The sequence below is a fragment of the Miscanthus floridulus genome, chromosome 2 (assembly GCF_019320115.1).
Source record: "Miscanthus floridulus cultivar M001 chromosome 2, ASM1932011v1, whole genome shotgun sequence".
NCBI classification, from domain to species: Eukaryota; Viridiplantae; Streptophyta; class Magnoliopsida; order Poales; family Poaceae; genus Miscanthus; species Miscanthus floridulus.
Window position 1 is genome coordinate 22,124,840 of NC_089581.1, and position 15,009 is coordinate 22,139,848.

A 15,009-nucleotide genomic window follows, 5' to 3' on the forward strand; every position below is an offset into this window, starting at 1 on the left:
GAGGAGCTCGTCTGGCTTCGACAGCACACGACGAAGACGCCACGGCGATGAAGACGTGCCAGGGCGCGAGGAAGCGGCGCAAAACGCTCGGCGGCGGCACAGGCATGGCGCCGGCGGTAAGCGGTGATGTAAATCTTAATTTTTGAATTATTTACAGAACTGCCACTGAGTCTATTTTTTAAATTACTCCCAAATTTTCTAAAGAAGTTGAAAATCTCCAAAATGAAAGTTGTTCAATTTTTCAAACTCTACAACTTTGCTTCTAGAAATATTTTCAAATTCTGCCTCCATTTTGAAATTGGAATTTGGGGTGCATTTGAGCATTTGAATCATTTCAAAATTACTACAAATTTTATATGTAAACTTGAAAAACTTTGAATACCAAAGTTGATCTACATAAAATAATCTCCAACTTTGCTTTTTGCCTCAACCCCAAATTCCACATGGATTTTGAATTAGTCAAAAGGGGCAAAAAGGACCTTTATAAATTGAATTCAAATTTGATTTGTCTTCCTTTTACTTAAATTTTGATTTTTGACCAGTAACATGGCCCATTAGGGTTATTTGAGTCAAATGACACATGGCCTCACATGATCACATGAAATTTGACCCTTGTGGTCATGATCTTTATTTAGGGTTTTTGAAACACATCACATGAAATAACAACATTATGAAATAAACCTTATTTAGTGAATGCATTCAAAACTTTATACTATATGAATGCTTTGCAATGCACATGATGACATGTCAAATTTTAGTATTAGGTCAAAACACCAGAGGTGTTACACTTTTTACCAAATTTCTTTATCATGGTTGCTTCAATTTCTTCAATGTTCTCATCACAACTATCATACATCACTAGAGGGATCGGGTGTAACATGTACCTTCTCCCCTTTGCCATGAGGCAAGTTGGAGTGTAGTAGTCGTTGTTGATGATGTTGGAGAAGAGCTTCGGTGGTGAAGATAGGTTGGGAAAGAGTTTTGGTGGTGAAGTTGAGTTAGGAAAGATCATGGTCGGTGAAGAAGAGTGGTGGATGGCGATGTTTGCGGCTCCCTTCTTCTTCTTCTCATCATCACTTGAGTCACTATCATTGGACTCCCATTCTTTCCCAAGATGAGCTTCACCTCTCTTCTTGCCTTTGTTCTTTTTGTCTTCATCATTGTCGTGCTTGTGCTTCTTCTTCTCATTAGGACAATCGGCTATGAAGTGACTGGTTTGACCACATCCATAGCAAAACCTTTTTTAAAATCTTCTCTTTCCATCAACATAAGTCTTGCAGTTGCTCTTCTTCTTCATAAACTTTCTAAGATTTCTAATCACAAATGCAACCTCCACATCGGAATCTTCTTCTCCACTTGAGGAATCATCCTTCACTTTCTTCTTCTTCTTCTCTTGACTTAAACCTTGACCTTCATGTTATTGAGTTCCTTTAAGGGCTACACTCTTATTGTATCCCATTGCATTAGGATTTTGATTGTGAGCATTGATTGCATCTTCATCTAGACACTCATGATGCTTGAGTTTTGAAAGAACTTGGGGTGTCATGTCATTATAACCGGGCCTTTCCATGATCATGAACGCTAGCATGTTGTTCTTGGCTCTATAGGTTCTCAACATCTTTCTAGCAACCTTGTTGTCATCCCATTCGGTGCTTCCAAGAGCTCTTATGCGGTTGACCAATGCCATAAGCCTATCAAACATGGATTGTGTTGTTTCATTTTGTAAGAATACAAATCTTTCCAATTCACCATGAAGTAACTCAATGTTGCCTTTTCTCACACTTCTATCTCCTTCAAATGATACTTTCAAAGTATCCCAAATTTATTTTGCACTCTCCATTCCATTCACTTTTCTAAACTCATCCGGAGCTAGGCTTGACACAAGCAATGCTATGGCTTATGCATTTTGATGAAGATTGTGTACTTCTTCTAGAGTTATCTCTCTATCTTCATCGGTAGGAATCATCACGTCAACGTCCACAACTTCCCAAAGTCTTGTGGCAATGAGATGCATCTTCGTCTTGTAAGACCAATCGGTGTATCTTGTTCCATCAAAGTAAGGTGGCTTGCCAATGTTTTTGGAAGGAGTATGTAGAGGTGAACCTTTAATGAGTTGTCCATAGTCAAAACTCATGTTTGAATATATTCCCTTTCCATGAGCTTGCTCACCGGCTCCAATATCACTAGCGGTATCTTTGTTTGCTTCATTCTTGTCACTTGTTGTATTATTCTTGCCACTTATTGCATCATCAACCTTCTTGCTCAATTCTTCCTTCATCTTGCATCTTCTTCATTTCATCTTGGAAGAACTTGACTTGAGCAGCCATCAACTCTTCAACTATTTTCTTGGCCATCTCGGCAGCAATGGCTTGCATCTTGTCAGACTCCGACATTGTTTCTTCTTACGTGGTGAAGTGCTAAAGAAGACCTTGCTCTGATACCAATTAAAAGGATCTAACAATGCCTAGAGGGGGGTGAATAGGCGTATCTAAAAATTAACTATAAATGCTAAGTTCAAATTTGTCAATCAATGTTGGAAGTCCCGGTGTTTGGGTCAAAACTCCTGACGTCGTCAAAAGTTTTGGCACAAACATCAGTAGTCTCGACGCCTACATAAACTACACAAGCAGACTCCCTTGACGTCGTAATGCCTCCAAACCGTAGATCGAGTCCAAACCCTAAAATAAAGTTCAGGAGAGAGAGAGAGAGACAAACAAATACAAGTAATCTCTAGTAATCACAACAACAAGCACACGGGACACAAGAATTTATCCTAAGGTTCGGCAACCCCACAAAGGAGCTCCTATGTCCTCGTTGTTGAGGTGACCACAAAGGTCGGAGTCTCTTTCACCTCCTTGCCTCTCTCAAAGCGACCATAAAGGTCACTTGAGCTTTCCACTAAGAAATCAAGGGTAATACAAACTTCCCAAGGCTCTTCCACAAGATGGAAGCTCTTGGCCAATGCCTAGCCAGCTAGGGGAAAAGCCCTAAGAGTAATAGATGTAAAACCAACCGGCTTGACAAAGAAATCAAGTGCCCAAGCTTGCCAAAGTGATTCTCTCACTTAATCCACTCTCCTTTCACTCAAAACCCTAGGGGAATCAAAGATTGAAGCAAAGAAGGGAGGAGAGGGGTGCCTTTGTTGCTTGGGAGCTATTGAGCACGAAGGTTGGTGAGCTGCGAGTGAGACCGTAATGGTTAGAATTGAAGAGAGGGCTATTTATACTCTTAGTAGAAATCTAACTATTCAGATCTACGTCAGAAGTTTCGACACAGATCTCGGGACTTCCAACCTTAATAGAAAACACTATTCATGCAGGGTTAGAAGTCCGCATGAGCAAGTCAATGTCGGAACTCCCAACAAATGTTGGGACTTCCGACGGTTGGGACTCCCGACGTATGTTGGGACTTTCGACGTGCGCACCTAACCAACCAGCAAATGGGTCAGGACTTCTGACGGGCGCAGACAACCGGCTAGCAGAACCATAGTTGCCGGGACTCCCGACTTGGGTCAGGACTTCCGATTGTCAGGAGTTCCGACTCACATCAGGACTTCTAACGTCCATAGTCGCCACGCAGGCTAATGGACTAGGTGTTAGGACTTCCGGCATTAGTTGTGACTTCTAACGATCGGGAGTTCTGACTTATGTCGGGACTTTCAACACCGACAGTCACTGAAAAATATTCTACATGCTCATGAAGTGCTAGAGTGTCTTTCTTTTGATTTTATTTTTATGCTTGAGCACTCTATCTTCGTTAGACCAACTAAGTTTGCATCCCTCTTTATAGTGCGGTGGATCCTAAACTCAAAAACAAAAATAAAACCTTTGGAGAGCGTTTTGAGTTCATCCGCCTTTACAACTTCAAGAATTGAGGGATACCATTTCATCTTTATCAACTCTTTAAATCTTTCATGGGACTAATAGCTATGACATATCTCATTAAGATCACATTAGTCTCTAATTTGGATGTCATCAATACACCAAAACCCACATAGGGGGCAAATGCACTCTCAACTTGACATGAACCCCCTTCATCATAGCAATTGATGAAAGTAATGGTTATGTGGATTATGGAAATGCTCAACTTGATATGGTTACTGTTGTGATAATTTAATGGTACACAATATGTTAGGCATAGGATAGATGCTAATCTAGAATGGAACAGGAATAATACGCTTGTTATTTCAAAGTTAAAAGATACTAGATAAATATTGGCTTGTAGGCAAAGGATGTCAGCCAGCTCCACTTATAAGCCTTGCATGATCCTTGGTGTCTCTTTTTTTGGTTTATGATGTGTAAGTCTAGCTGAGTACCTTCTCATACTCAGGGTTTATTTTCCTATTGTTGCAGATAACATGATGTACCATGGCTACTGTAAGCACTCCTTTGCTCCTGCAGTGGATGACGAATAGGACCATGGGCATGATCATTCTATATATCATCTCACCCTTGTGCTTTTGTTGGAGATGATTGTGAAAACTAGCTATGTATCTAAACTACTGTTGATGTCATTCAGAACTATGTTGCTTCTGCTACTGTTAAACTGATGTTGTAATAACTATGTTGGAACTCCGATGTATGACAAACTATTTATGAACTTGTTGTAACATGTGGCTTGTATGTTGAATTATGTACGATCTTGGCTTGTATGTTGGTTTATTCGAGATCCATCATGATACTTGATGGACTAACGGATTTATATGGACTCAAGTGTGATGGTTTGACTACCTCGGTGGTTGCTATTGTACTTGTGCTCTTATAAATTGGATGGTTCTGTTAAGGTGATCGCCGCCACCTAGATGGCTTGGAGCAGCATAGGAGCTTCGGCATGTGTTGATGATTGTTTGTGGCTAGCTTCGGAGATTGTGGGGGGTCTTGTACCTTTCCCAGTAGAGAGCCAAAAGGAAACTCTAGTGGATTGCTCATGTCATTGAGTTACCTCACTTGTGGGTAGGTTTTTGCGGTGTCCAATTGTGTGGATGAGGTTCTTGCAACACCTCTTAGCCGCCGTACCACCAAGTGTTCGTCGACATAACAGGGACTAGCGTACCGGCAAGCACAGTAACCTTGGGAGAAAAATTAGTTGTCTCTTGCCCTTTGGTATTCTCACAGTGATTGAATTGGTATTGATATTGTGATTGGTTCATCCCTTGATACGGCGGTATAATCACCTTGCTCACTTCTTTCCATTCTCGTAAACTAGTTGTAGCAAGCTCTTTAGTGTAACTGGAATTGAGAGCTTGCATTGTAGCTTAAATTCATCTAGTGGAGCTCTCTAGTGTAGCAATTTTGAGAGCTCTTAGTGAGTAGTGACTTAGCCAATTGTGTGCCTAGTGATTATAGCAACTAGAATTATTGGATAGGTGGCTTGCAACCCTTGTAGAGCTAGAGCAAGTTTGCATTTTGCTATTTGTCGTACTAATCAAATTGCTTTAGAAAATAGGCTATTCACCCTCCCTCTAGCCATATTATGACCTTCAAGTGGTATCGAAGCTGTGGTCACCGTTTGATTGAAGGCTTAACAACCTCGGTGTCAAATTATGGCTCAAGTTGTGTTCAACCATGTGGGGGGCAAACCACTGTTCTTTGATGGCACATGCTATGATTATTGGAAGAGAAAGATGAAAATGCATCTTGGTTCAATCAATGATCAAGTGTGGGATGTGACCGAGAGTGACTATGTAATTCTTGATCCGGACAATCTCACCAACACCAATAAGGCCAACAAGCAATGCAACACAATGGCTCTCAACACCATCTACAATGCCATTGATTCCAAGGTGTTTGAGTAAATCAAGGACTGTGAGAAAGCTAATGAAGTGTGGAAGAGATTGGAGGATACCTATGAGGGCACTGATGGACCAGGGTCCTAGGGGTTCCCCATGAGAGTTACACCTAGATGGGCCCTAGGATGGCCCACGATCTATTGAAGGACGTGAGACAAGGTGGCGTAGACTTTAAGCTATTCTAGATCAACTTAGTCAGCTTACTATGAAAGCTAGATTCTGTAATAGGACTAGGACTCTTCTCTTATAACCGACTAGGACTAGATATGTGCCCTTACCCTCTCCCCTATATAAAGATAGGCACGACATACCCCCTTGTAACCCTAACAATCATACAATCAATCCAACACAAAAGGCTACATGCTGACTAGACATAAAGGCTATTACTCAATAAGAGGGCCCAAACCAGTATAAATCGTTTATCTCTTTGCGTTTACTATCAAGTTCTACATATGTCGAAGCCCTTTGAACATCATCCCGAGTAACCCCGTGATGAGTTGTCGGTCATCAAACATGGACAGCTGGTGCACTAGGTAGGGGCTTTTGGTAACTTCATGATCGAGAGCTCGGTAGACCTCGACAACATGATTTTTCGATGGAAATCACCTTCATCTTTGGCTCCTAGATCTACAAGGCATACGGCAATGACAAGCTCTAGAGTCGTCTCATGGAGATCCTAGCACCTCAAGCTTCACCATATGTCTCGACGATCACATTAGATCAACTCACCGAGAAGTTTTCACACCATCAACCGTGACTCCTACTCAGACATATCACTTTTGTCTGGGTTGGAGATCCCATCTAAAGTCCAACTCGAAGACCTAGTTTGTTTTCCACTCAGACTCAAGAATTTGACTTCAATCTATCAAGATATGATCAGCCACCTCCTATAGTCTGAGCAAGAAATCCCTCTTGTCGGTGCTCAAAGAGGATTGGTTCTATCCATCATACCTAAAGGAGGCATCGTCCATTGGCTGGGTGCTCGACCTAACACTTTTTTAATAGATCCATCTTGTCTAGTCAGCATGGTGGAGCTCTTGCCTTATCAGGATGGCAGCACTCTTCTAGCTGACAACAACAATCATGATTCTATAGAGATCTTGGACATTGTGACGACTTTAGAATCTAGAACTCACTCGACCACAAAGCACTCTAGAGAAGTCTTCATGGCTGGGCAACCACCTCAGATCCCATGCCTAACCCACCAGATATCCAAGATAGAGAGGAAACCATGTCTGACATCTCCCCGGACATTGCGCCACCCAATAGAGAGATGGATGAGCAAAAGATGGCTAGGTAAAGGAAGAATAGAGCTCGATAGGCTCAACGTAAACGCGCCCAACACCATAGGGAGGAGTGGCAATGGTATCAATAGGCTTATCGAGACATTGAACGATGGTGCTTAGCTATAGAGGCAGTGTATGAACAATGTCTATAGGATGAAGAAGTGAAATGACAGCGCTAAGACCATAATGCTGTCAGAGCCTCTACATCACACAACCTTGAGCCTGAATTCATGGAAATAGTTTGTCGGTGTTTTGAGTCACCACCGACAAGTAAATTTCTAATATTACATGTTTGGCTCGGATGGTGTGCTTAGAGGACATGAGTTTTGATGAGGACATCACTCCTTCGGATGTACCCGCTGATCCTCCAACCGTCATGCAAGGTCCAATGACCCGGGCTCGAATGCATCAACTCAATTTAGAGATGAGCTCGTTCTTAAGCGATCTTTTTTATACTTTTGAGAATAGACTACTGCCTAAAGATGTTATCTTGCTTAGGAACATTGGAGAGGGTCATGAGGTTCTTAGAGGAAGAGGTGGAGGCATTGATGACCAGCAAGGACGTTCAACAGAATCCGGAGGCCTGGTCCAACATGATTTCGAGTCTGCATCGGCCTCTAGGACCAGTCTGCCTTAAACTAGTCATCCAGGACGCATCCGGATTCTGTTTTCGATGATCCACATATGGTTGGAAAGCTAATTTGATAAGGAAGCTAATCCAAGTGGTCTCACATCAAAAGTCCTTCAGAATAAATGAAAATCATCAAAACAAGTTAGCATCTAGAATCTGCCAGGGTGCTGCGACACCGTCTTTTGGTCCATTAGACCGTGTATCGTGTTTGGGCCCATTAGGGGCGCATCTAGGGTAGGCGATGACCCTAAGACCTTTATAATCATACGCTGCCACCATCATTAGGTTTTGGGTTTTGCTTAGATTAATCTGTTAAGAACAGTTTCACCGTTCATCGGTTTGTGAGACCACAACTTCGTGAGATTAGTTATTCATCTGCAATTTGGTTGCTTTCTTTCTTGTTCTTGCTTGTGTTCTTCATTGCGCAGGTAGGGATTAGCCTTCTTGGTGAGGTCAACTAGATCCTTGTCTCGTTAATAACCAGAGGAGTTGTGGTGCTAAGATTATAGGGTTCGATCTTTCGATCTGAAGCCAGATCGGTGTGTCATTCTCCGCCACAACAATAGTTATCACTACCTGATGGAAGATTGGGATCCCTATTCCCATTAAGTTTTATACTAGTTTGGATAGAATGTCCCTATGTCTAGTTCATCGTAGCTGCTCGTATTACTAGCATCGAAAGTTTATAGTAGGGGCTATAAACGTGCGAGAGAGGGACAGGTCCCAAGTCTCTAGTGGAAAGAGTGAACAGGTACTGAGAGCTCAGTTGCTGCTTAGCCATGTGCTTGTGTTGTGTTCTGGTTAGTTTGAGGTTTGATGGGTTCATGATGATTTGATCGGGTCTAGCCTAGATCGATCCCATGCTAGTCCTGGGGTGTCCTGCTTTCCCTTTTATAGACCAAGGAAAAGCATGGGTTATAGTGGAGGAAAAGAGAAGAAATGAGAGGGAGCGAGCGGCCTTTAGGACTGCTAGGTCCTTCTTATCCTTCATGCGGGTCCCGTCGACCCTATAGATGTCGATAGGGTTGGCTCCATGTTGTGGCCATGTCCATCGCTAGCGCCATGTGTAGGCATCGTCTACCAGTCATGACGCTCCACTCTATCCTGGTGGACATCATGGTGAACTGACATGCCTGTCAGTGTTCATATGAGGGTTAGGTAGAACAGCACTGGTATGTTCGATGTTGTTCCTAATATGAGTCCTTAGGTATGGCCCATCGTGGCTGTGGGTTACATCGGGGCATGCCGGTCGCCTCCCTGATGTTAGAGCTTTGACCTAGGCCCATACACTTGGACCTAGAGTGGTTGGCAGTGGTATGGGTCTCCGTCGAGTGAGGCAGAGTCCATGGCCTCGGGGTTGGGTGAGGCAAAGCATGTGGCCTTGGGGTCAGGTGAGGTGGAGTGCAAATCCAAGGTTCGGGCAAGGCAAAGACTGCAGCCTTGGGGTCGGGCGAGGCAGAGCCCTCTTCCAGAGGTCGGGCAAGGTGGAGCACAAACTCAAGGGTCGGGCAATGCGGAGCCTATGGCCTTAGGGTCAGGCAAGGTGAAGCCCTCCCCTAGAGGCCAGGAAAGGCAGAGCGCAAACCCAAGGGTCAGGCAAGGCGGAGCCCATGGCCTTAGGGTCAGGTGACGTGGAGCCCTCCTTTATAGGCCAAGTGAGGCAAAGCACAAACCCAAGGGTCGAGCGAGGCAGAGCCCACGACCTTGGAGTCAGGCAAGACAGAGCCATCCCCTAGAGGCTAGGCGAGGTAGAGCGCAAACCCAAGGGTTGGGTGAGATAGAGCCCATGACCTTAGGGTCAGATGAGGCAGAGCCCTCTTTTAGAGGCCAGGCAAGCCAGAGCACAAACCCAAGGATTGGGCAAGGCAGAGCTCGTGGCCTTAGGGTCGGGTGAGGTGGAGCCCTCCCCTAGAGGTTGGGCGAGGCAGAGCGCAAACCCAAGGGTCGGGCAAGGTGAAGCCCTCCCCCAGAGGCTAGGCGAGGCAGAGCCTTCCCCTGGAGGTTGGGTGAGGTGGAGCCCACATGTACGGGGGTCGGTTGGAGCTATAGTCACGCTCTTGAGTGCTCGGATGAATTAATGTTGATGATCATTAGCTCCTCCTCTTTGGGTACCCTAGTATTGGTCCCCGACAGTAGCCCTCAAGCCTACAGAGTAGAATACTCCTTCAAAGGCTTTTCTAAATGGGAGGACTCTAACGGCCTTGGCCTTTCTTTGTCGCCCATGGCATGTCCTGGGGACAACGATTCCCTTTTCATCATGATCGGACCCCACAGGGGTGCAGTCATGAGGTTTGGTGGTTTAGAAAAGGTCTTTCCTAATTTTGACCCCTATGATGGTCTATCATTCTATGACCAAGCGCTCGGCCTTTGTGTGAGTCCAACTTTCCTTGAGCCCCCCGGAGCAGGGGTTCGATCGAGGATTGGCTCATTTTTATGATCATTGCCCCATCCATGGTTTTTGCAACTAGAGGGGTTGAGCTAACATCACTTGCCTCAATGGCTCGAGTGATGCACTTGGTGAGCTTGCTAATGGACATGTTCAAGTAGAATTTAGGTCCATTGTTTGTGACAGGGTCGACATAGCCCTCATATGGCATTCCACTACTTCTTAACCCACCTCCCGGTAGATGCCCGTGTCACTCCGGAGAGCGACTCAGGTGGCCTACTAGCCTTCCCTCGATGGAGATTCTATGGACTTGGCTCAAGGTTAGGATCAAATGAGAAGGTTAAGATGACCCTGTCCGCTTCTAAGCAGGTCAGGCAAAGGCCGCTAGGGCTCATCTATGTTTTATCCCCTGGCTCTATTCAACATGAGGTGGCCTCGAGCCCTTCGTGGGCCCTCCTTCGAACCCTGGTCAATTGGATTCCTGAGATAGGGTCGGGTGGCTCAAGCCCCTGAGCCCTGTTGGGCTCAGTAGGGGTTGGCCAAATTTCATGCATCACCCCATTTGTGGTTTCTGCAATCGGAGGGGCTGAGCTAACGACACTTGCCTCGATGGCTCGAGTATCATGCTCGGCGAGCTCGCTAATGGGCATGTTTGAGTGGAATCTAGGAACGCCATTCACTAACGGGGATGACATAGCCCTTATGTGGCATTCCACTGCTCCTTAACCCACCTCCTAGCAGACGCCTGAGTCATTCTAGAGACCAACTCAGGTGGCCCGCTGGACTCTTCTCAATGGAGATTTTGTGGGCTTGGCTTAAGGTTAGGATCAAACGAGAAAGGTCGAGATGTCTCTATCTGCTTCTGAGCGGGGTCGGGCAAGGGCCGCTGGGGCTCATCTCCATTTTTCCCCCTTGGCTCAGTTTGACGTGAGGCGGCCTCGAGCCCTTTACAGGTCGACCTTCAAACCCTAGTCGTTGGATTCCTAAGCTAGGGTCGGGTGGCTCGAGCCCCCGATCCCTATTGTGCTCAGTAGGGGTTAGCTAAATTTCGTGCATCACCCCGTCCATGGCTTCCACAACTAGAGGGCTGAGCTAACGACACTTGCCTTAATGGATCAAGTATCACACTCGGTGAGCTCGCTAACGGGCACGTTCGAGTGGAATTCGGGTTCGTCATTCGCTGATAGGGTTAGCATAGCCCTCATGTGGCATTCCACTGCTCCTTAACCCGCCTCCTGGTAGATGCCCAAGTCGTTCTAGAGACCGACTCAGGTGGCCCACTGGCCTCTCCTCGATGGAGATTCTGTGGGCTTGGCTTGAGGTTAGGATCAAACGAGAAAGGTCGAGATGTCTCTGTCCGCTTCTGAGTGGGGTCAGGCAAGGGCCGCTGGGGCTCATCTCTATTTTTCTCCCCTAGCTCTGTTTGACTCAAGGCAGCCTCGAGCCCTCCATGGGCCGGCCTTTGAACCTCAGTCGATTACCGCTCATGTTGAATGAGATGACTACCACTTCGTGATGCGACATGAAGCGTTGTGATGCAATAATTGCATATGCAATGCTTGGATATATGTGATGAATGCATGCATGAGAATGGATGAATGAATGCTCATGTACTAGAAAAGTAAAGCGGGGGTCGGTAAAGTTACCTTGATGGCTCGAGTGACGGGTTCAGGGAGCTCCTTACCGGATATGTCTATGTGGGGTCTGGGTCCGTCATTCGTGATGGAGTTAGCATAACTTCCAAGGGGCATCCTACTTCTCTGTACCTGTCTCTTGGCAGTGGACCAAGCCATCCGATCAACTTGGGTGACCTACCGGCCTCTCCTCGATGGAGATTCCACTATCGGGTCCCTTCGAACCCTTCTAGGGAAGGTGGAGGCTAAAGCTTGGGATGCGGGGACAAAACTCTGATCACGCTAGTGAGCAGAAATGTCAGAGCCACTGAGACATAGGTTTCTAGCGGTCCGACCAGTTTTACTTAGAGTTTGTTTCCGCACACCTTGCCTCTAGGTTTTAGCGTGAGAAATGGGTCAGGCTTAGAGAATGTTTACCGAATAGACACTCCTACAAACCCCCGAGTGAGGCCCAACCCCTTGTTGTTGCTGGGGTTGGGGCTTAATAGCGAAATCAATAAGAGAAAACATGCATAAATTAAGGGTGACCCATCTCTTGGCAGTGGCCCAAACCGTCTGATCGACTTGGGTGACCTGCTAGCATAGGACTTACCATGATGGCTCGAGTGACGAGCTTAGGGAGCTCTTACCGAATATGTCCGGGAGGAACCTAGGTCCGTTGTTCATAACGGGGTCGGCATAACCCTTGTGTGGCATTCCACTGCTCCCTAACCGTCTCTTGGTAGCGGCCTGAGCCGTTCGAGTAGCTTGGGTAACCCACTGGCACAGGGCTTTCCTATGGAGATAGAGGATGAGATCACCCCCAAGAATTTAGTTAGGCAGATGGGCCATGCGGCAAACTTGTAATAAGTGGACAAGCTCTTAAATTTGGTTATGGCCTAATAGAGTTTAAGCCCTTCTCCCCTTTTCATATAAAAAGTTAGTGCGTTCCGACCCTTTCCATCATTGAGGCTATAAAGCTTGGGGTGTGGGCAAACAAACTCTGATCACGCTAGTGAACAAAGATGCCGTAGCCGCTGGAGCGTAAGTTTCTCGCAGTCCGACCAGTTTTACTCAGAGTTTGTTTCTACAATCCTAGCTTCTAGGTCTCATCGTGAGAGAGAGTCAAGCATGGAGAATGCTTGCTAGGCGGATAGACTCTTAAACGCATACCGACTTTTTCCATAGCTAAGGCCAAAAAGCCCATGGTGCAAAAAAAACTCTGATCACGCTGGTGAGCAAAGACACATAGTCACCGAGGCGTAGGTTTCACGTAGTTCGACCAGTTTTACTCAGCGTTTGTTTTTGCAAACTTTGCATCTAGGTCTTAACAGGTGAATCTCCATCAAATACGTCTCTATTGCCCATCCTAGAGCCAACAGCTAGGTCGAACAGGTGAATGGCATGATCCTTGATGCGCCCAGATGTAGTCTAGGGACTGCGCCCTCAAGCTAGTCGCAACACCGGTGAGTCTCCATATTTTTTGGTTTATGGCTCAAATGCTGTACTTCCACGAACATTGCTTTCCGAGCACCTAGAGTGGAACATTATAATAAAGAGCATGCCATAGCTATTCGGATAGAGGATGTCGATAGAGCCAAAGAAGAATGCTTGATCACCAGCATCCAGATAGCCAAATACCTAGAAGGCTTGCGAAGATACTACAATCGTAACATCAAAGGTCGTTCATTTGCGGTCGGCAACCTCGTTCTCCATCGAAAACAGAAAAACAAAGGGATGCACAAGCTCTTCTCCCCTGGGAAGGGCCTTACATGGTCAAAGAGGTTACCCGACCAGGGTCTTACCGGCTATGTGACATGGAAGGAGTCAATGTCCCCAACTCATGGCTCATCAAACACCTTATACGTTTCTATCCTTGAAACGCTCTAGATATATACTCTCCACTCCATGATGAATAAAGTTTTTATCACCATAATTTGTCTCCATTATTTGTCCACTATGGTTTAATCTCCATTTGCGGTCGCCAGCTCTAAGCTACTCCTTAACAAACTCCAATACATGATCTCCATAAACGCTCCCTCACATTTCTCCATACTAAAATATCTCTAAGATATTTCACCAACCAACGAGCAGCACACGTTTCGCTCTATGTTCTTTGGAGAAAACCTAGTCTCTAATCTCTCCCTATAGGTGCTATGGGCTCCACGCTTTGCGTTATGGGTGGTCGGCTATGGTTCCTTGATCATGTCTGTTCCTCCTACATGTGCACGGGCTCCATGCTCGACGTTATGGAATATAGGCTAGCCAACGCCAAGAACCCAGTAAAGAACTAACTGCTCGGATGCTACTTATACCATATATAATTGCGTTAGGGTTAACACTACATATATTTTTCACTGAAAGCGTTAGCAAGATGCATAAACATGCACATGTCTCCATAAAACATTTATACACATACATAAATGTTTGTTTACGCCTTCACGTGTTTAACTATCCTCTCCAGCTATTACATACATGTCCTCTCCACTCAGGTTACTGGGCTTGGTCGTCACCATCCACCTCACCGAACAGGTCAACATCGCTAGCTAGCATCTTTGCCACGTCCTCCACCTCATCCTTCAGCTGCTCCTATCTTGTCACACCCGTCCCTCTAGCGAATCTAGCCCCTATCGCTTGAAGGTTGATCGTATGGTAGTGGGACCAAACCACTGCTAGGGCGTGCATCACAACAGAGACAGTGGCATCACGGTTGAAGCTTTTAAAGTTCTCCCACGCTGCCTTGCACCTGTCGATGATAGTGTCCGGACGAGGTGGCCTATCATCGGGCTGAGGAGCTACCTCCATGTCGATGCAGTCAAGCACTGGCCTGACTCCAGCCACTATGGTGTCGAGCTTTCTCCTCTAAGTTTGTGCCTCCAGCTCTAGCACGTCGAACTACGCCCTGGTCCTTTGGCAGTATTCTACATGCACCAAAAGGATCAGTCAAACAAAGAAATCACTTCAACAATAACTCTGACCATGAACTACTAACCTTTTAGCTCCTTAGCTAGTTTCTCCGCATGCCCAGACGCCTTCCCCTTCTCCTCCTAGAGCTAATTGATGGCCTAACGCAACTGGCTGAGTTCCACATCTTGCTCTACAAAAGTGACGATCATCAGCAACATTAAAGTTGTTCGACGATATAGAACAAGTTCACTAATCCATAGTACCTTTTTTCTGGTCGGAGATGCTTCTCAGCTGCTTGGAGCTACGATCTAGCTGCTCAGAGTTGCGCCTCAACTGCTCGGACAAGGTCGCTAGCAGCTTAGATAAAGCCCCCTTCTGGTACTCCAGGTCCCTCATGT